Source organism: Mus musculus, chromosome 6 (assembly GCF_000001635.26).
Source record: "Mus musculus strain C57BL/6J chromosome 6, GRCm38.p6 C57BL/6J".
Taxonomy (NCBI): Eukaryota; Metazoa; Chordata; class Mammalia; order Rodentia; family Muridae; genus Mus; species Mus musculus.
Window position 1 is genome coordinate 143,123,087 of NC_000072.6, and position 22,133 is coordinate 143,145,219.

The window sequence follows — 22,133 nt, forward strand, 5'->3', positions numbered from 1 at the left end:
ATTGCGGGATCCTCCTGTAGTACTATGTTCAATTTTCTGAGGAACTGCCAGACTGATTTCTAGAGTGGTTGTACAAGCTTGCAATCCCACCAATAACGGAGGAGTGTTCCTTTTTCTCCACATCCTCGCCAGCATCTGCTGTCAACTGAATTTTTGATCTTAGCCATTCTGACTGGTGTGAGGTGGAGAATCTCAGGGTTGCTTTGATTTGTATTTCCCTGATGATTAAGGATGCTGAACATCTTTTTCAGGTGCTTCTCAGCCATTCAGTATTTCTCAGGTAAGAATTCTTTGTTTAGCTCTGAGTCCCATTTTTTAGTGGGGTTATTTGATTTTCTGGAGTCCACCTTCTTGAGTTCTTTATATATATTGGATATTAGTCCCCTATCTGATTTAGGATTGGTAAAGATCCTTTCCCAATCTGTTGGTGGCCTTTTTGTCTTATTGATGGTGTCTTTTGCCTTACAGAAGTTTTGCAATTTTATGAGGTCCCATTTGTCAATTCTCGATCTTACAGCACAAGCCATTGCTGTTCTATTCAGGAATTTTTCCCCTGTGCCCATATCTTCGAGGCTTTTCTCCACTTTCTCCTCTATAAGTTTCAGTGTCTCTGGTTTATGTGAAGTTCCTTGATCCACTTAGATTTGACCTTAGTACAAGGAGATAGGAATGGATCAATTTGCATTCTTCTACATGATAACCTCCAGTTGTGCCTAGTCTGACTCTCTTAAAGTATGTATAGATCATCAGTTTCTGCTGGCTTCTGCCACCCACAACATACGAGTCCAGATTCTGGAGCCGACTCTAGAATTCTCCAGCTGCAGCCTCCCTCTACCTGCTTTCTAACCATTTGTCTCTGCAATATGGGCTCTGGCCTGCTATGCCCTTGCTGTGGACACCTATGCGTCTCTCTGGCTTCTGCAGCCTTCTACACCCACGTGGACATCTCCCTTTTCTCCTGCTACATGCTCTGTCTCTCTTTGAGGCTTCCTGGGCCAGTGCATTGCAAGTTTCCTTGCCTCCCCCAGGTGTTGCCTGTTAGGTCTGGCAGCTCCCGCTCCCTCAGCTTCCCTTGTACAGCTCATAGAAATCCCCTCCAGAGGAATTTTGTCTTGTGGTCCTCTCTGTTCCTCCATGGACTGAGATTTTATTACAGGAGCCTGGCCTCGATACAGATCAATGATCAACAAATTGGGGCACTTGATTTCCATATTCTCACAAGTCATAACCGCTGCTGTTGCACAAAAGAATCACAAGTATCTTATGTCTAAACTTTTTTTGTTTGTTTGTTTGTTTTTTGTTTTTTTGAATCAGGGTTTCTCTGAATAGCCCTGGCTGTCCTGGAACTCACTTTGTAGACCAGGCTGGCCTTGAACTCAGAAATCTGCCTGCCTCTGCCTCCCAAGTGCTGGGATTAAAGGCGTGCACCACCACCGCCAGGCCCACACTCTATTTTTTTATGGTGAAAAAGCATATGTTGAGAATTAGCCAGCTGGACTCAGTTTAGATGAGCCTAATCTTGTTGGCAACATACAGAGTACCATAGTCAGGAGGCAGCTGAACATACGCCTTCCTCTCTTGTCAGGCTTTATGGGGTATTGACTTGGGCTACATGAGTGTCATAGAGTTACTTCACTGCCTGTTTGATCTGGTGCTTGCTGGCCTTGACATCCACAGTGAGCACAAGGGTGCTGCTGTCCGCTGTCTTCTTTACGGTTGACTTGGTGGTCATTGGGAATTTGATGGCAGCACAGTGGTCAAGCTTGTTTCTCCTGGGTGCACTCTTTCAAGAGTACTTGGGATGCCTCTGGAGCGGCAGGGTCTTGGGCTGCCTGAACGTGGGTCACTATGTGGATCTTCTTTTTGTGTCTGTGGACATTCAAGCACTGCCTTCCTATCTTCCTCTCAAGGCCTTCACTTTGGCTTTGGTTTGGGGCGAGGCAGGAGCTTCCTTCTTTGCTTTCAGCGCCATCTTTTCTACCTTCTACTCTTAAAAATCTTTTATTGCAGGCTGGAGAGATGGCTCAGTGGTTAAGAGCACTGACTGCTCTTTCAGAGGTACTGATTTCAAATCCCACAATCACATGGTGACTTACAGCCATCTGTAATGAGATCTGATGCCCTCTTCTGGTGTGTTTGAAGACAGCTACAGTGTACTTATATATAATAAATGAATAAATCTTTGCACTGGAGCAAGCAGGGCCAGAGGAAGAGCTGGAGTGGTTGCTCAGCAGTTAAGAGCACTGACTGTTCTTCCAGAGGTCCTGAGTTCAAATCCCAGAAAAACCACATGGTGACTTACAACCATGTGTAATGAGATCAGATGTCCTCTTTTTTTTTTTTTAAGTGTTTTATTGCCTTTATTTCTCTGTACTCTTCTCTCAAAAAAAATCTCTTGATATTATACTACAAATCTATCTCAAGACTTGTAAATCCATTGAATATGGTTTAAAATCTATAAAATCTGTAACAAAAATTGGCTTTAAACTTGTAACTAAAGGCTAATAATTAATAACCTATACACAGGTCATTTTAATTTGCTGTAGCATATTATATATGATTCAACTCTTGTTTAGGATATATGTACATGTGTTCACAACATGGATTCAACTCTATATGTTTATGTATGTAACTGTAGTTCAACTCTGTGTGTGTATGTAACTTGGATTCAACTTTATATGTGTATATGTGTGTATATAACTTGGATTCAACTCTCATTTAAAAAATAACTAGACCTACTAGGAAAACAGATGTTTTTAAATAGCAACCATGTGCTTCTCCTCCATCTTGGCTAATGACCTCATCAAGATGTAAGCAGCACAGGGCTGGCAGCCATTTTTACTAAGGTGAAAGGGCACATGTCATGTGACTTAACCAACCATGTGGCACAGAACAACAATTGTAAAAGTTCTGAGTCCTAATGAGATCTCTGTTTATAATTGTAATTCTTTTATAGACTAAGGAAACAAGTCTCCAAAATATTTGGATTGGTATGGATTTTTGCATAATGATAAGAATTTAAGGTAGGGGCTGGTGAGATGGCTCAGTGGGTAAGAGCACCCTACTGCTCTTCCGAAGGTCCAAAGTTCAAATCCCAGCAACCACATACATATATTAATAAAATAAATCTTAAAAAGAAAAGAATTTAAGGTAATATTTGCTTAGACATACTATACATATGGTTCAATTCTGGCTTAGAATACACTGTATATGATGATGAAAGTGTAAGGTTATAAAGATCTACTCAGATTAACAAAAGCTGGTTTAAGATGAATGCCTAACTATGTCTTCGCTGTTAGAAAATTCTAGGTAAGTAACAGCACAGATTTGATAAATAAGGGTTATAGTTCACAGTTACAGTTCACAGTAATGTTTGTCTGACTTCTTTCTTTCTGCTCACTTTGTTAAAATTTAGCTATTTGGATAAACTGAGTCATACAAGAAAGTGTAATATTCTGTAATGGTGTATTATAAAAGGAAAGTTTACTGCATTTATGGCTTATTTTTATGATAAAGGATATTCAATTAAATTTTCAACTCAAACTTTAAAACTCAAACTTAACAGGGATAAATCTGTTAAAAAAAAATCCCAGTCTTATAAAAACACTAACTTACTATAAACCATTAAAGATAATTAAGACATACAAGTTAATAGTCATAAATGACCAAATTCTTATGTGTTCAGAACTATACTTGGTAGTTTTGCTAAATCTAATGTAGTTAATTACAGGAATAAGCCTTATTTGATCTCCTGTTTTCAAAGATAAGCCTAAAACGAGTAGCCAGAAACCAGCTTTAGTTTAGATATAACAGATGATGGTCTCCTAAACGTTTCAGAGACCTACTGAGTATGGCATGTAAAATGTTTAGTGGAAGTAGGGTGTGGTGGCACAGGCCTTTAATCCCAGCACTCAGGAGGCAGAGGCAGGCAGATTTCTGAGTTCGAGGCCAGCCTGTTCTACAAATTGAGTTCCAAGACAGCCAGGGCTATACAGAGAAACCCTGTCTCAAAAAAAAAAAAATGTTTAGTGGAAAAGGCTCACTCACTATGACAAAGAAGTGACCCCAGCAACTCTCAGACGATGACCAGGTACAAAAGAACTCCACCGGGAGCTTTAAATGTGACCAAGCCAGCCATTGGGTGACAAACCACCCTTCACCATCGCCAGGACCAGGACCCTGGGGAGTGGATTGTCCCCTTTGCTTAGACAAGGCAGGCTGGTCCCCAAGTTCCTACTCCACAGGAAAGTCTGTTGGACCTTCCGGGCCTGGCAGTGAAGACTGATGCTACCCTGGGTCCTTTGCCCTGAATGAAATAAAAATGACCACGGAGGAACCTAGGGTGACTGTCCAGATAGCCAGTAAGTCCTTGTCGTTTTGAATAGACTCTGGAGTGTCTTGGTCTGTACTTTCTGCTTACTCTGATGAAATTTGTTCTCAGATCTCTGATGGTGTTGACTACTAGGGTGATGATAACTCTGTCAGTTTATCAGGAGCAACCATGGCTTCTGCTGCCTCTCTCAGCTCTCTTCATGTGCAAGAGTGAGTCCTCGGGCCTCTTTCTTGGAGCTACTGGTGGGTCTAGACACAGTTTACCTTTCTACCAGACTCTGAAAAGAGATAACCTCACAAACGTTTCCATCCAACTTGCTACTAGTCCTCTATTTAAAGAGCTTGCTTTATAATGGCTGCTCTCAGTAATCACCCACCTGTGTCTCACGGTAAATAACTGCACAGAAAAAAGTGTAAAGTTTGTGTAAGGTTTGAGATGTGAAAGCTTACATGAGTTGTAAGGGTCTAAAAGGTGTTTTAAGATATATAAATGATGGGGATGGAGAGATGGCTCAGCGGTTAAGAGCACTGACTGCTCTTCCAGTGGTCCTGAGTCCAATTCCCAGCAGCCACATGGTGACTCACAGCCATCTGTACCGGGATCCAATGTCCTCTTCTAGTGTGTCTGAAGACAGTGACAGTATACTCATATACATAAAATAAATCTTAAAAAAGGATATATAAGCCAGGCATGGTGGCGCACGCCTTTAATCCCAGCACTTGGGAGGCAGAGGCAGGCGGATTTCTGAATTTGAGGCCAGCCTGGTCTACAGAGTGAGTTCCAGGACAGCCAGGGCTACACAGAGAAACCCTGTCTCTGTCTCGGAAAAAAAAAACCAAAAACAAAGAAAAAAACAAACAAACAAACAAACAAAGATATATAAATGCAAGTTATAAAGGTCTAAGGAAGTGTTTTAAGGTGTGTAGATGCAATTTGTAAAGGATAAGAATGTGATTTAAAGTGTATGTAAAGATGAAAATTGTTTCAGATTTCTTTCCCTCTCTATGCAAATATTATATTAAGACTTCAAAGGTTCAGAATTTCAACATTAATCAATAGAGTTCTGATGAGCGATACGTCTAGCTCTGGCCAGCGGTGACTACGTTCCTCATAGTCATGAGTTCAAGGTTTTACATTTGTTTAGGCTGTCTTCTAAAAATAGACTTAGAAATGTTCTCACTGTGCCGTCCAATCTATATACCCAGCCCTCTGGAAAAAGTGTTCATGTTTTAACCCAGAATCGTTTTTGGGTTCCCAAGCTTCTACTGTCACTCAAAGATACGAGTCTACTGGCTTTTCTACAATGTGGATTTCAGTACAGATTACAGTGGTGATGCTAACAGATCTAAAACTAATCCCTTTTTGTAAACTTAAACATTTTTCTTGTAAGCTTCAGAAAATCAACTTGGATCGACCTCTCACAGGTCAAACAGACTCCAGATAAGTAGTCCTGTCAACCAGTAGCCTTTTCCCTGCCGACTGCCTATTCCTGAGGGTAGGGGCTCTCCCTCTCCCCTGGTCTTCTGACTCCCCTCACACAACTGTCAGGACTATGGGCCAGGAAATTTCAAATGTACACCCAAGATAAAACTTTTCCCCTGAACCCCTTAACTTATCCTTCTTCCAGTAACTCAGTAGCTCCAGGTGTTTCCTCAAAACTTCTATCCAGGACAGCTTCAAAGCAGTAAACCTCAAGTAGTCTAGTTTACAGACGTTGCCTGCACTGCCCTAATCACAGATGACTCTGAAGAGCCCGATGCAAATGAAACGGCCTGCTTTTCCTGGATGTGGCCGGATATCTCAGGTTTTTTGGATCCCCAAAGATGCTGATGTCCCAAGACAGCAGGAAGCAGTCTAAAGGGCACAGCGTCCCCACTCTTGCCTCACCAGCTGCCCTCCCTGTTTCCTCGCCTTATATAATAAATAAGAGGTAGAAAGGTTGGTAAACCAAAGCCACCCACATTCTAGAACCAAGTGCTCCCCTCGATTGTCTTCAGGGACTCGGCACCAAGTCATTACCAGTGACCACTGTCACCACAAGCCACATACACTTTATAAAGCTCATGCCTTTGCAGCCTGTCCCTGAGCAGTACTCCATGAAAGCCACTGTCCCACAAAAGCCGTCAAAGCCACAGCAGGATCCTCCTTCCTACCTCAGCCTATAGCAGCCACAGGAAAATGTCCGGGCCTGCTCAAAATGGCGGCCCCTGTCAAACTGGTAGCACCATAAATTCTCCTCAGCTTATAACCCCTACAGGAGCTGTCCATGGTGGCGCACCGCCTTTCCTGCCTCAGCCTACAGCTTTCGTAAAACACCACTGCAGGAGTTGTACCACAGGAGCTGTCCACAGTGGCAGCACCTCCTCTCCAGCCCTCTCTACACTTCAGCAGCCCCACAGAGATGGTGCCTCAGCAAAAGCCTGATGAGAAAAAAGCCACCGGTCCCTGAGCTTCCCGTAAAAACCCACCAATCCCAATCCCTGAGCAGGGAACCTCCCACCAATCCCTGAGCTTCCCCGAGCTCGAGATCACACAAATCTTCACTGGAAATCTCTGCCCTACAAAGCTCTGCCCCCTCATAAACCCTATATGAGTTCTGTCCCTTTTTCCAGTTCCCCACTGTCCACTCCCAGGAACAGAAAGCAGCCAGCCCTAGCTTCCTCCCTCTTTTCTTCTGGATTCTTTCCTTAATAAATCTCCTTTATGAGATTTACCGCTTGCAGTGATTCTCTCATTGGAGAGGCTGAGAAGAAGCAAAGAAGGGAAGAGGGGGCGGGGCTGAGGCTTCTGAGCTCCTCAGCTCAGCTGCGGGTAGCCTTCCTTGGGAGCTGCAACACCTCTGCTGAGGAGGCTTCCTCTCAGAGCTTTGTGGTTCTTTGGCTCTCTTATTTCAGGATGCCCTTCCTTTGGGACACTGTCCCACCTCAGAGCTGTGTGGTTCCTGGGTGCCCAAGTCCCAGGATACCCTTCCATCTAAGCAGAAGCACTTACACTGCCCCCACCTCCAATAAATCTGCTGTGTCAGGTCTCTGATTTGATCTTTGCTGTATTCCTTGATTGCAGGGCAAAACCCTAACAGGGAGAGGAACTATATATCTCAGCCCATGACTTCAGAAGTTTTCCCGTCATCACAGGAAGGTGTGTGTGACAGCTCATATCACTCAGCCAGGGAACAGGCAGAGAAGAAGCTGTAACATCTGACTTCCTCTTTTGTAAACGTGACTTTTATTCATCCAGATGTAATTGTAGTCTTGGAAGCGTACAGCTGAATAAGCTCACTCTTTCTAGTTCCTTTGAACTCTGGCTGGCTGGTTCAACTCAGCTATTCTGGTTCAAACTCTTTACTAAGCTGACCGAATCAAACTGGCTTCTCTCAGCTTCTGACTGAATTACTCTGCTTGGCCTTAAGCTAACTGGCAATTCATTCTAACCTTCTGGCTCCTTTTTATTCTCTGGCTTCAACTGCCTCTGCTGACCTGCACTTCATGAACTGCACAAACTAAATGGAACTCAGGAATAAAATGAACCAAACACTGAGTGACTCTCTCTCTCTCTCTCTCTCTCTCTCTCTCTCTCTCTCTCTCTCTCTCTCTCTCTCTGTGCTGTTCTTTTAAGCTGCCTCTCTTTCCTGCACTGTTCTCATGAGAGTTGAGTGTATCCTACATCTGACTCACTCTGTCAAATCTCTCTCTGATTCATCACATTGTCTGCCCCTCAATTAGATGTCACTGTCAAACATGGTTGCTTCCTTCTAAGTTTACCTTCATCATTTAGAATTAAAGCTGTGTCTGTATTCTAGCAGATCTAACAGACCTAGGAGGCGTTTGTGTTGTAATTATAAAAAGAGAAAGAGGTATAAGAATATGTTCTATGGGGGTATGGTGAGGTATAGGGGGAGGGGTGCCTTGGTAGGTCCATGCCAAGGAATCCCTTCCCACTAAGGGACCAGCCACATGACAGTAGAGTATAGACTAGAGTTTATTCAGGACATGGGGAGGGGAGTTAAGAGGGTGGTAGAGGCAGAGAGAGGAAGAGAGTAGAGAAGTAGAGGCCAGCCATGACCATGTGGAGAAAGGGTAGAAGGGAATGGGGAGAGAGGGGGAACAAGGAGGTAAGAGGCAAGAGAGAAAGAGAGAGAGAGAGAGAGAGAGAGAGAGAGAGAGAGAGAGAAAGAGAGAGGGCAAGCAGCTCCTTTTATAGTGGGCCAGGCCTACCTGGCTATTGCCAGGTAACTGTGGGGATGGAGTCCAGACAGAATACCAACAGTTTGGATGTGGTCACTTTCCTGAGCAGCCACATTGCTAGATTAGAGTCCCTCTACACCCTTGTTTTTCCATCCAGGCCCCTCCCCTCACAGGGAGTGCTACATTTCAGATGGAGCTTCATCTCCTCTTTAATCATTGCTAGGTATGTGCTTAGCAACCTCCTAGGCCTACTCAAGTCACCCATCAATACTAACCATCACATCAACTTCCAAAATATCAACACATCATTATAGATTCAGAACCTAGACTGGGACCATATCCTATTATCTGCCTTTAAAGTGGTCTAAGAAACAGCATGTTGTAGCTAGCTCACTGCAAGATCTTCCTAATGCATCGCCTGGTCATTCCTTGGCTTTCTTGCTCTTGTTTTCCAGTGCAGCAATCAAAGCGATGGTTTTAAAAGGTCAGATCATGTCACTTCTTGGCACACAACTTCCTTTTCTGCTTCCTGTTTTCTTTCATAACCTTTCCATCTCACTTAGGATAAAAGCCAAAATTCATATCATAGTATGTTAATTATATATTGCTATATAAAAATCAAACTTCACAGAACACTGCTTTCAGACAGCATCTCTGTTATTTATTCATAATTCCACGGATCAGGGAATCTGGGTTGAGCTCAGTTTTGAGATTCATGTACTTTTCTTGCCTGGAGCTACACATGTGCCTGAAGTCCCAGTGGCTTAAGTGGAGCTAAGCTGTCTGACGGCTCACTTGTTTGGTGGTTAGATCTGGAGTTGGCTGAGCCATATAGATACAGGATATGCAAACTAGCCTAGGCTTCCCATGGCCTTCTCAAAAACAAAAACAGCACAGTGGGCTAGGGAGATGATTCAGCAGTTAGGAACACTGCAGAGACAGTGTCCAGCACCTGCTCTAAGTAGCTTATAATTGCCTATAACTCCAGTGACGGATGCAATGCCCTCCACGGGTCTGTGCACTCATTCATGCACACCACACACTCACACATAAAAAATAAAACATTTGTTTTAAATGGCAAAGTAAATCACTAGCCAAGCCAGGAGTCAATGTGGGAGAGTCCTTCACACAAATATGGATCAGTGGTGCCCCAAGGGCAGAGCCCTTCCCATCCTGGCAGCATGCACTCAGAGGATATGCTAGTCACTGAGAAATTTGAGACAATACTAAAAACTCTTAAGAGATGATAAGATTTTTTTCATTAGCAATGTGATGATGAATTCTGAATACTTCTGAATAAAGGCACTGACGACATACGACTTCCTAAACATTTCCTTATAAACTTGTTGGCTCGAGTTCTAACAACTGCTATAGGTGCAGGTACCTTTTAATAATATCACACCTAGAAAAATTATGTGTGTCTGTAAGGTGTGTGTGTGTGTGTGTGTGTGTGTGTGTGTGTGTGTGTGTGTGTGTGCTCTTGTGAGCCAGAGGAAGCAGATTTCTTGGAGCTTGAAGTACTGAGATTTGTGTACCTCTGATATGAGTATTAGACCAAAAGAAGAAGAATAAAAAAGGCTTATTTCTTGCTTTATGTGTAAGAACAGATTGAGGAAATTAAACATGATATCAGTAAGTATTATTCAGTAGTTGTCTAACTGACTCCCATTGCAAACATTTCCTTTTAGCAATATTCACAGTTATTAAGCAATTAGTTATAGCACAGCACACAGAAGATCAAAGTGCAATGGTTGTGTGGCTATTAAAGCCATTGAGTAAATAACCATGCTTTGTGCCTCTTCTATGGAGAAATATTTACCTTTTATTTTCTTTTATATCCTGCTAGCATGATTGTATAGAGGTTCAATACAAGACCATTTTCCACGGTGTTTCTTCTTGGCCATTACGATGACTGATTCTTCCTCATGGTTACTACTGAAAACCATTTGTCACCTGAAAGAGAGAGACGCATAACAAGAATGGAGCCCAACACAGAGCACAGCTATAGTCCCGGCCACCCAAGAGCAATCGCTGGAAGCCAGGCGTTCGAAACTCACCTACAGAAACAGAGCCCAGTCACAAACGTGATTAAGTAACTACCTTAAACCTTCCTGGAAGACTTAAAACAAGGTCTGGAGGTGGAAGTGACACTTAGAAGATGTCAAAGTCTCTGGAAAGATTAAAAAGAGAGAAATGACTTTACGGAGCTGTTCTTTGACCTCCACATGAGCATCTATTTATGCACACCACGTACACATACACATGATGATGACAATGATGACGACGATGACGATGACGGTGATGATGATGACGACGACGATGATGATGATGATATTTTTAAAAGGGGTTTAAAAAATAAAAATGGTGACTTTTATATCAAATATATTTTACCCCAATTTTAAGAAATATGTTTGGGGTCCAGAGAGATGGCTCAGAACCTAAGAACACTAGCTCCTCTTCCACAGGCCCTGGGACCATCAGTTCCCAGTACCACATGGAGGCCCACAGCCATCTGTAACCCCAGTTCCAGGGAATCAGATGCCCTCTTCTAGCCTCTGTGAGCACCAGGCGCACACCTGGTGTGCACACATACATGCAGGCAACATGCCCACACACATTTAAAATGCAAAACAACAACAACAAAAAAAAGGACTTCTCGGTCTACTTCATCTTTTCTGTTTGTTCTTTTGCTTGTTTGTTTGTTTGTAGAGAAGTTACGAACAGGCCATGAGTTTTCCGTTCACTTCACAAGCACTGTACCACAGAGTTCAAAATCCCTAAAATGCCTTCTGTGTTTGTTAACGATAAAATTATCCGCTGGCTATGGCAGTTTGACGCTGTAATCCCGGCACTTAGATGCTTCTGTAGAAGGAGACTCCTAAACTGAAGCTGGCCTGCTCCATATGGTGAGACTTTCTGTTCGTTCATTCATTCATTCATTCACTCGCTCATTCATTCATTCAAATTATTTTACCCAGGGAGAAGCATGATATTGATGAAAACAAGAACAAGAAGGCACACAAAGAAAGAAAAGCTGGACACCAGATTTGTTTGTTTTGTTTTTTTTGTTTGTTTGTTTTTTGTTTTTCGAGACAGGGTTTCTCTGTGTAGCCCTGGCTATCCTGGAACTCACTCTGTAGACCAGGCTGGCCTCGAACTCAGAAATCCGCCTGCCTCTGCCTCCCAAGTGCTGGGACTAAAGACGTGCACCACCACCGCCCGACTGACATCAGAATTACAGTCTACAGCAAAACCAGTAAAGAACAAAGTTGATACTGGAGAAAACGTTATGAGTGGTAGAAAGGGCAGATTTGAGGCAGTGTCAGAGGAAGAGAAAAGAAAATATGAAATAAAGAGAGAAAAGATGATAAGACGCAGACAGTGAGGAACGTCCCAATATGAAGCTGGGAGGAACTCCAGAGGAGGAACTGATGCAGAAATGGGAACAGAGCCTCGGCCCCAGACCCTGAGCCAATAATATGGATGACCAAGGAGAAGAAAGTTGCCATCTATGAATTCCTTCTTCCGGAGGGAATCATGACAGCCCAAAGGGTTGTCCACATGGCCAGTCACCGCGGGCTGGCAGACAGTGTGCCCAGCCTTCATGTCAGGAAGGCCTTGCGGGCTTTCAGGTCTCGAGGCCACACGAAGGGAGCTTGTGTGGAAGCAGTTTTTGCCTTACGGCACCCAGTGTCTCCATGGTTACCTCCAAATGTCCTGTTCCTGCCAGCTCATGCCCTGATCTGTGCCTGGTCCATTTGCAAGATGCAAATATTGATCAGGCTTCTAGTCCCGGGAACCAGAGAGCCACACGGGAATGGGCGGCGGCTGCAGAATGCAAGGCTGCACGGTCCCGCCACAGCCTGACTCAGAAGTCTGAGAACTTCTGTTTCTCTTGTTTCCTGCGCCACATAACTCAAGTATACAGCTACCTGTACTCTCTTTGGTAATAAATTTCTATTTTGTAATAAGCTGAAATAGCAGAAATGTTCCGCGTTAGTGTGCGGTAACAGAGTGGGGAGCTAACACAACAGCAGCTTATCACCCCCAGCTCTCGAGGCTACATGCTCAAAGCATTGATGGTCTTGGTTGCTTCTGAAGTGTGTGAGAGACCATCTATCTGTCCACCCCTCTTCTATGGAGTGGGTGCATGGCAGTCCCTGGCATCCCTTAGCTTATAGAAACATCACCCCATCCTTTGTCTTCCCCTTCATAGAACATTCTCTTCACTTGCCCGTCTGTGTCCAAATTCCCCCCTTCTTCATAAGGATGCCAGATAAAGCCGATGGCGTGACTCTTTGTAACCAACAATGCCTGCAGAGACTCTATTCCCAAAAGAGGGCAGCTTCTGGGGAACTGGGAGCTAACCTCAACATTCGTGAATCTGGGGAGAACATAAGTCAAAGCATGGATGGTTAATAAGTCTAGGTTTAGTCAAGGGTTTTAGAGGAAAAAACACATGTGTGCACTCGTGCCCACACTCTCCCCCTACTCCCCAGAGATAGAGACAAAGAATGTGTGTGTGCTCACAGTGACTTATTGGAGGCTGAACAGCCCCATAATGGTCATCTGCAGGCTGGACAGCCAGACCATCTAGTAGTGCCTCACTCCCAAAGCTGAAAGTCCCAGCACAAAAGTTCTAATGATGTAGAGGCTAAAGGCTAATGATGTCTGAGGCTAAAGGCCTGGAGGCTCCCTGAAGGGCCCTGCTGTGGAAGACTGGAGAAGCTGGGGCATGGTGAGCCCGGGTGACAGCAGCAACCAGCGATGTACCTGCTTAGAGTGCATCTTGCACATGGTTTCCTCTTTCTTTCAGGGTTGTTCCATTGGTGTCCTCGCTGACTGGTCAGTGTGAGCTTTTCCCTCAGCTCTGTCTCTGATGCCAACAACTGTGGGCATGTCATCATGAACACACCCACGAGTGTGTTCATGTCTCTCAACATATCAAACTGAGAGTCAGGATTTTTTTTTTTTTTTTTTTTTTTTGAGACGAGATGTCACTCTGCGCCGGGTGTGGTGGCGCACGCCTTTAATCCCCGCACTTAGGAGGCAGAAGCAGGCAGATTTCTGAGTTCGAGGCCAGCCTGGTCTACAGAGTAAGTTCCAGGACAGCCAGGACTACACAGAGAACCCCCCCCCCCCAAAAAAAAGATGTCACTCTGCAATCCAGGTAACCTAAAAGAGTCACAGGGTAGAGGACGCACAGAGGTCCTATACTCACAGTTAAGTAGCAGAACTTGGAATACTCAACGTGCGCGCGCACACGCACACAGGCACACACACACACACACATACACACACACACACCCACACACCGGTATATCTGAATGTTGTTCCTTCAAAGGCAGAGAGATTCATAACCTGTTATCCACCCAGAAGGCTGGGGGCTGACATGGTTAACTGCCTGGTGACCTTGGCTCTATCTAAATGGCCAGAGACCACACCAGATTCTCCCAGACCCTTACAGTAACCCTGTTTTTCTCAGTCAGTCTAGATACTGTCTTTATGGAAGGTGTCACATGGAGTCAATCTGTAGAACCCATCATTATGGAGGTGTCACCTGCACTTTAGAGACTTGACATGACCCCGTCTGATCTTTGCTTAGCTTACTATGTCATTTATTGTGCACAGGGGATTGACTTGATTATCACCAGGAAAATTTCCCCCCCAAAATTGTGCTGTGCTTAAATATGCCTAAAATAAACTACTCAGGGTCAGACTCCAGGGTTTGACCTGAACTACTTTCTTGCCTCAGGCAGACTGTTACTCTGCTGGCCTTAGTGGTCACAGAGAACCACACTCTCACACATACACACAAGAGTATAGCTTGGCCTGACCTTGACCTTATGGCAATCCCCCCACCTCGGCCTCTGAAATGCAGCAATTACAGGCATTTGCCACCGTGCCCAGCTGATAGTAAACGAACCACTGACCTCTGTATTTCCTTAAGAGCAGTGCAGACAGGAGCGTATCTACACATGCTTGCTCTTGTCTACAATAACTATGGCAACTGTAGTGACAGCCTTGGCCACTGAAAATCTGCAGGACAGAAATCAGCCAAGTATGAGGACTTGGTTGTTGCTGTTTGGAGGAGCGGGTGCTGTAGACAGAACCCAGGGCTACACTCATGCTAGCTAGACTATACTACTGAGCTATGTTCTAGTCCCACAGTCATTATTTATATTTACTTTGATTGGTTTTAAAAAGGGTCCTGCCTGCAGTGCTTCCCTGGCTAGTCTGGTACTTACAATATATCCCAGAATAGTATTATACTTGTGCCAATCCTGAGATTTGAGGTGTGAACCATGACACTTAGCTGTGTAGGTATTTTTAAAAGACTATGTACCCAAAGACAAAGAAAGACAAGCGCAGATGCACCAAATCTTTTCATAAATCACTTTGTGAAACATAACTGTAAGTTAGAGCCAAAGACAGCTTCAATTAAACTCTCATGAAAAGGGGAGCCGTGGAGGTTAAAATCTTGGCTCCATGAACACAAGAAGCAACTTCACAGTTAGTCATGTTTTCACACTTGATCTTGGGCAAACTGAATGGGCATGATGATCACTGCCCACATCCTGGCAAACGCTTCCAACAGAAAAGCAGTTACATTCAGCATCAGAGCTTTAGTTATTGTTTTTGGTTTTGCTACAGGTATCTCAGTGGCATGGTGTTTGCCTAAAAGACATGATGTCCAGAGTTTTGTCCCTCAGCACTGAATAAATAGAAACGAAAACTGGGTTAAGAGTAATGGTACATGTCTTTAATCCCAGCGCTCGAGAAGCAAAAGGCAAGTGGATCCCTGTAAGTTCAAGGCCAGCCTGGAGTACATAAGAGTTTTGGGACAGTTAGTACTTTACACACAGAAAGAGACCCTGTCTTGAAAGGTAGGCAGAACGGAAGGAAGGAAGGAAGGAAGGAAGGAAGGAAGGAAGGAAGGAAGGAAGAAAGGGAGGGAGGGAGGGAAGGAGGGAGGGAGAGAAGGGAGGAAGATAGAGAAACAGACAAAAAGAAAGAAAGCAAGAAAGAGGGAGAAAGGAAGGAAGGAAGGAAGAAAAAAGGAAGGGAGGGAGGGAGAGAAGGAGGGAGGGAGAGAAGGGAGGAAGATAGAGAAACAGACAAAAAGAAAGAAAGCAAGAAAGAGGGAGGAAGGAAGGAAGGAAGGAAGGAAGGAAGGAAGGAAGGAAGGAAGGAAGGAAGAAAAAAAGAAAGGAGGGAGGGAAAGAGGGAGGGAGAGAAGGGAGGAAGATAGAGAAACAGACAAAAAGAAAGAAAGCAAGAAAGAGGGAGAAAGGAAGAAAGGAAGGAAGGAAGGAAGGAAGGAAGGAAGGAAGAAAAGAAGGGAGGGAGGGAAGGAAGAAAGAAGAGAAAGAAGGATGAAGGGAGGAAGGACATGAGGGAAGGAAAGAAGAAGGGAGGAAAGAAGACAGAGAGAGCAAGAAAGGAAGGAAGAGAAAGAAAGAAAGAAAGAAAGAAAGAAAGAAAGAAAGAAAGAAAGAAAGAAAGAAAGAGAAAGAGAGAAAGAGAGAAAGAAAGAAAGCTGGAAGGTACAAAAGAAAAAAGAAAGAAAACTGCTTTATTTGCCCTCTGGATTGGAGTAGTTTGGGCTATGGTCTCTTCGTGTGTGGCTTTTTGGTTGTTTTTGTTTTTTTCCTTCTGAAACACAGTCTATAGATCTGGCTGTCCTACAACTGGTTCTGTAGACAAGGCTGGTCTTGAACTCACAACGATCTGCCTTCCTCTGCCTCCCGAGTGCTGGAATTAAAGGCATGTATCACCACCACCTAACTTGGCTCTTTGTGTTTTAAAGAGGCACTGATTACTATGCTGTCTCATTTTCAAGTTCTCAAGCACAACTTACTTTAAAGTACTGAAGATATGTGCTTGGGTAGATGGTTCCTCATTTGTGTTCTGATATCCCACTGCAAGCACTGGCCTCACTGTAGGCACTGGCCCTTACTTCACACAATGGCCCTCACTGAAGGTACTGGTCTCACTGCAGGTACTGGCCTCGCTGCAAGAGGCTAAGCAGTACTCTACTCTGAGTTCTTGGTTCCCCATTCCTCTTCTAATCCCCACCATTTCCACTTCTGTTGACTCAGCACAGTCCTTGTCAACATGCCAGTCAGTGAGAAGTAGGGGAGGATGGAGGTCACCGTGGGGTTCAAGATCACAGTAGCCCCACTACTTTTAGTAGTAGGAAGAACAGGAGGATGAGAATTCCAGAGTCTGCCACTGCAGGGCAACCCATGGCAGATGATCCAAGAGTGGAGGCTGCATATCTTCCTGCCTATGTCATCAACACTGTTTGCAGCCATAGGGTTCATCAGGACCCAGGTCTGTTTGAGCACATTACTTGGCTGCCTGCCGTCTTCTAGTTAGATCCTGATTGCCCCGTGCAGGACGCATCTCTCTTGCTCCTCTTCTAGACTGGCAGTGTCCAGCCTGCTCTGGGCCTTTAGTGCCATGACCCCTGTTGTCCTAGAGACTTGACCAGAAGAGCTAGCCCACTGATGGAGTTGTAGCTGTGGACTCTGCTGCTGCTGCCGGGCCTCCTGTGTGGCACCCCCTCTACAAGGAAGGCTTAGCATCGTGAATCACAATAGGCACTCCACTGTGGGAGATTTGTATTCCCTGCAACTAACACCAGCACTGTCTCCAGTCTCCCACCAGCTCTCAGCAACCTCCTCATTATCCATCTTACCACTTCCCTTCCTCCCTCTAGTCCAATGAGACTCTTAGATTGATTTATAAAGGCAGTTTATAACATACTGAGCAAGTCAAATGACTTAGACATTAACAACAACAAAACATTAGCCAGGCAGTGGTGGCACACACCTGTGATCTCAGCATAGAGGTAGGCAGATCTCTTATGAGTTCAAAGCCAACCTGGTCTACATAGTGAGATCAAGACAGCCAGAGTTACATAGTGAGACCCAATCAATCAATCAATCAATCAATCAATCAATCAATCAATAAGCAAGCAAACAAACTGAAGAGTGAAAGAGTCGTAAAGACCAAAACAATGTTAATGAATGCACATCTCTACACCGAGGCAGCTCCCTCATTCCACTTCAGCTTATGTTATTTGCTTTAGGTTTGCAAGGAAAAGCAGAATTCATGGGACTAAACTGTATCGTCATATTAACGCACCCACAAATGAGGTCTAACATAGCTAAGGAACACTCCAGCCTGGTGCGGTAACACATACCTGCGACACCAATACCCAAGCAGGAAGATTACCAGTTCAAAGCCAGCCTGACTCCTACTTTGTCTCAAATAACAACAAGATCCCTCAAGGAAAGCAACCCTCTCCAGTATCTGTTTTATAAGGTTCCGAGTCGGTCACCAAGGTTCTTGCAGAACAAGGAAAGATATTTGAGGCCCGGGGTTCTGTCTCAGCAAGCCACAGTCCTTCACCTATCCTTAGCCCTTGGTGTTAAGGTCGCGGTTATCAAGCACGGGAGTCATAGACTGCTCCAGAGTGGCGGTGTGTGTATTCTGTGCTCATCTCCCGCAGTGAGCTGAACTTCCAGCAGCCTGTGAGTGACTCAGGCTCATGCCTAAGGACACACTCTGGGACAGAGGTCCTTAATCTCAAATTCATTGACCTTGGCTGAGAAAATCTTACATCCTTGTTTTAGAGAACACTTCCAGTTATGGTTTGGAGAGACGGCTCATCGGTCAAGAGTACACACACTGTACCAGGCAATGGTGTTGGCATAAACACTTAATTCCAGCACTCTGGGAGACAGCAGCAGGCAGATCTCTGAGATCAAGGCCAGCCTGGTCTACAGATTGCTCTCTCTCTCTCTCTCTCTCTCTCTCTCTCTCTCTCTCACACACACACACACAAACACACACAACACACACACACACACACACACACAGAGAGAGAGAGAGAGAGAGAGAGAGAATTTGAATAAAAACAAAAATAAATTAGGATGGACATGGTGGTGGACATCTAAGCCTAGCACTCGGCGGTATAGGCAGGCAGGCCTCTATGAGTTTGAGACCAGCCTTGTCTGCACAACAAGTTCCAGACCAATCAAGCCTACACAGTGAGATCATCTCTCAAAAGAAGTTGGCTTTGTTTTGTTTTCTTTTCTTTTCTTTTTTGGTTTTCCGAGACAGGGTTTCTCTGTATAGCCCTGGCTGTCCTGGAACTCACTTTGTAGACCAGGCTGGCCTCGAACTCAGAGATCCACCTGCCTCTGCCTCCCAAGTGCTGGGATTAAAGGCGTGTGCCACCAGGCCCGGCTTGTTTTGTTTTTGATTAATTAAAAAGAAACCTCCAGCCAGGCGTGGTGGCACACGCCTTTAATCCCAGCACTTGAGAGGCAGAGGCAGGTGGATTTCTGAGTTCCAAGGCCAGCCTGGTCTACAAAGTGAGTTCCAGGACAGCCAGGGCTATACAGAGAAACCCTGTCTCGGAAAAAAAAAAAAAAAAAAAAAAAAAAAAAAAAAACCAACAACAACAACAACAACAAAAAAGAAACCTCCATCTTTAAAAAAAAATTCTTTACTTGTGATTTCCCTAACAAAGCAAAGCATAGCATGGTTACTGCTCTAGCTGGTGGCATGAGCCTGGGAGAACAGAGCCTAAAAATGAGGTGGATGAAAGTCTCTGATAACTGCCTTTCTGAGGGTAATTAATTCAGGAGTTAGGCAGAGTCGTGAGCAAAGTTCACTCAATTGAAGTTGTATACAGTCACAAGGGCAAGGTCACGTGAGTTGAGGCTGTACAGTCACAAAGACAAGCTCTTGGAAATGCCATTCTGAATGATAATGGGAAAGACTTGGGGCAGTCTGAAGTCAAACCTGTACTTCCTACACCCTGGAGGGTAAGAAAGTGCTGTGTCAGTACAAATCTGTGCTCCGGAGGAGCAGAGGGGTCAAGACCCTTGTCTTGCTTACTTGGAGCTTTCTCACAGACTCTCAGAAATCTCCTCACATGCCTCACACATGGCCTGAGCTCTGACATAGCATTAGTAGTGACCATGAATTTTCCACCCAGAGAATATTATAATTTAAAAAAATATATCATTTATGGTCAAATCCTTCTTCAAAGGGATTATTAGACCCATTGCTACACTGAATTATTTAAGGAAGTAAGAAATCTACTCAGCCCAGTGTGGTTGCTCGCAAATGTAATCCCAGCAGATGGGAAACTGAGGCAGGGGATCCCCACAGTTCCTGCCAGCCTGGGTTATGGGAGAAGTGTCTAATTTCCTAATGGACCTAGGTTCTTTTGGTCTTATGTTTAAATTCATGAGTCTTAAATATTTCTGGAATATTCTATGTGTTTTCCACCTAGGTAGGTAGTAGTTCGCACAACACTGTCTCTTTTCTTCTGATGAAGGTGACAGTGGAGACTGTGATAGTGAGCGTGTGCAGTCTCCACTTTTCTGTTAGAGGCAGAAGGATCTTGGACTCAAGGTCACCTTCTGCTATACAGTGAGTCTGGGATCAGCCTGGCCTCCATGAGATTCTCTCTCTCTGAATAAAGAGAAAGGAAAATTTAAAGGGCAATAAGTGAGCCGGGCAGTGGTAGCACACACCTTTAGTTCCAGCACTTGGGAGGCAGAGGCAGGTGGATTTCTGAGTTCGAGGCCAGCCTGGTCTACAGAGTGAGTTCCAGGACAGCCAGGGCTACACAGAGAAACCCTGTCTCGAAAAACCAAAAACCAAACCAAAACAACAACAATAAAGGTGATAAGTGAACAGCCAGGGGGGAAATAGTAAGCCTGAAGGAGTCCCAACTTCAAGTCTTCAAGCTCCTGTGTCCTGTGATGCTGAGGTCTGCTGTCTCTGAGAAGCCTCCTGAGAGATCTTTTCGGAATTTTAATGGCTTTGGAGATTAATTTAGAGCCTATCATACCCTAGGCCAGCACTCCACCACGCAGCTACACACAGACCTATTTATGTATTTGCTTATTAAAATAAGCGCGTTAAGTTGCCCAGGTAACCGCAAACGTGATCCTTCTGCCTTAGCGGGAGCTGTCTTGTGCCCGATCTTTGAGGACTAAGGTTTAAATCTAGTTGGTGATTATTCCGTGTGTGTGTCATGTGTGTAAGTGTGTTATATGAACTAGTTGATGATTATTGCTAGTGTGTGTGTGATGTAAGTGTGGTATATGAATGCATGGAGTAGAAGTCTGTTTGTCCGGCGTGTCTGTTGGGTGGAACAGTAAGCAGTTTCCCAGAGCAGTGTCTCCGTGCTTCTCTGAAGCCCAGCGCTGGCCCAGCAATGCCGCAGGATGAGGGCAGCAAACTCCCTGAGTTTCGCCTCCCTGTCGGCTGTGCCCTGAGGTGGGCAGAACGCCGACCAACAGAGGTCAGCAGGCAACTTTGCGAGCTCCTTCCAAGGTGGGGTCTAGGAACCAAAATCACGTGATCCCTGAGCCACCTCAACAGCGCGTCTTCGTGGATTGCTGCGGAGGTTTCACCGTGCGGGGAATGGTCCTGGCTATTATGGAGAGTAACTCAAGTCTCCAACCCTTGCCTTCTCCTGAGACACTGGAGATGGCAGTGAATGTTTCAAGTTTCTGATTAAGGCCTGGGCTTTCTGACAACGATCGATCCCCCATGCTGAGCCTCTAGGCGCCTGCGCAGGAGTGGCCTCATTAAGAACAAGAGACACCTACTCCTAACATTCCCAAATTCTTACGGTTTCATCTCTCTGGCAGGAACAGGGTCAGAGACAAAATGTCCCATCTTATTATAGGTGGAGAAGGGGATATTCTGTTTCACTAAAGAACTTCAGTGAACAGGGAATCGGAGCATCCCACCCAGGCGGCTGAGGCAGAAGGCTTGTTAGGAATTTTTTAGGTCAGCCTGAGCTACAAAGCAAGTCTGAGGTCACCCAGGGCTACAGAAGAAAGGCCTTGCATTAAAAGTAAATAATCAAATACATAAAATAAATGAATTAGCTTAATTAAAAACTTCTGAGCTCATTTAATTTTTAATGGAATTTCAATCTTAAAAAGTGGTTTGCAGAATAATTTGTATCACTTATAAAAGTTTAGAATAACACTATACAGGACTCATGTGTGTAAAACATTTATGCATACACACCGAGTGTAGGGCGGTGGTTTTCTTTAGGAAAGGAGGGGTTAAATGAATTGGGAAGGCTTAAACTCATACTGGCAAAAATCCAGAGGCAAAATGACTAAAGATTCATCATTGTAAGGGCTGGCTTATGTGCATCTGTGGAATTTTATGTGGTTCTTAGTGGTCTTTCATATGCCTTGTTTGCTTCATGTTTAAAATGTTAGAGATGGGGTAGAGAGACCTCAGTGGAGGAGTGCACACTGGTCTTGCAGAGGACCTGAGTGTGATTCCCAGCTGCCACGTGGGATGGCTCACAGCCACCGGTAATTCCAACTCCAGGGTGATCTGACACTTCTGGCCTATATAGGTAGGCACCTGCACACATTCACACACACACACACACACAATTTAAAATAAAAATAATTAAAGATCTTTGCCTGTGTGACTAAGGCTCCCAGTGACTCCTGCTGACCCACGAAGCCTTGGGTACTCACACAGTCTCCTCTGATGTTGACATGGGGCTAGAGTTCATTAATGTATCTAAGGGCACCTGATATTGACAG

The 22,133-nt window shown here is 44.6% G+C and overlaps 1 long non-coding RNA gene across 1 annotated transcript in view; it reads right to left on the minus strand.

Annotated features, from left to right (window-relative positions):
- Gm31108 (predicted gene, 31108) overlaps positions 1-22,133 on the minus strand; it is a 44,718-nt gene that overhangs the window by 13,873 nt on the left and 8,712 nt on the right. The window contains exons 6-7 of the long non-coding RNA NR_153819.1: positions 10,575-10,687; positions 10,337-10,470 (exon numbers count right to left, since the gene is read on the minus strand). This is a non-coding gene — a long non-coding RNA (predicted gene, 31108). The remainder of the gene's footprint in view (positions 1-10,336; positions 10,471-10,574; positions 10,688-22,133) is intronic.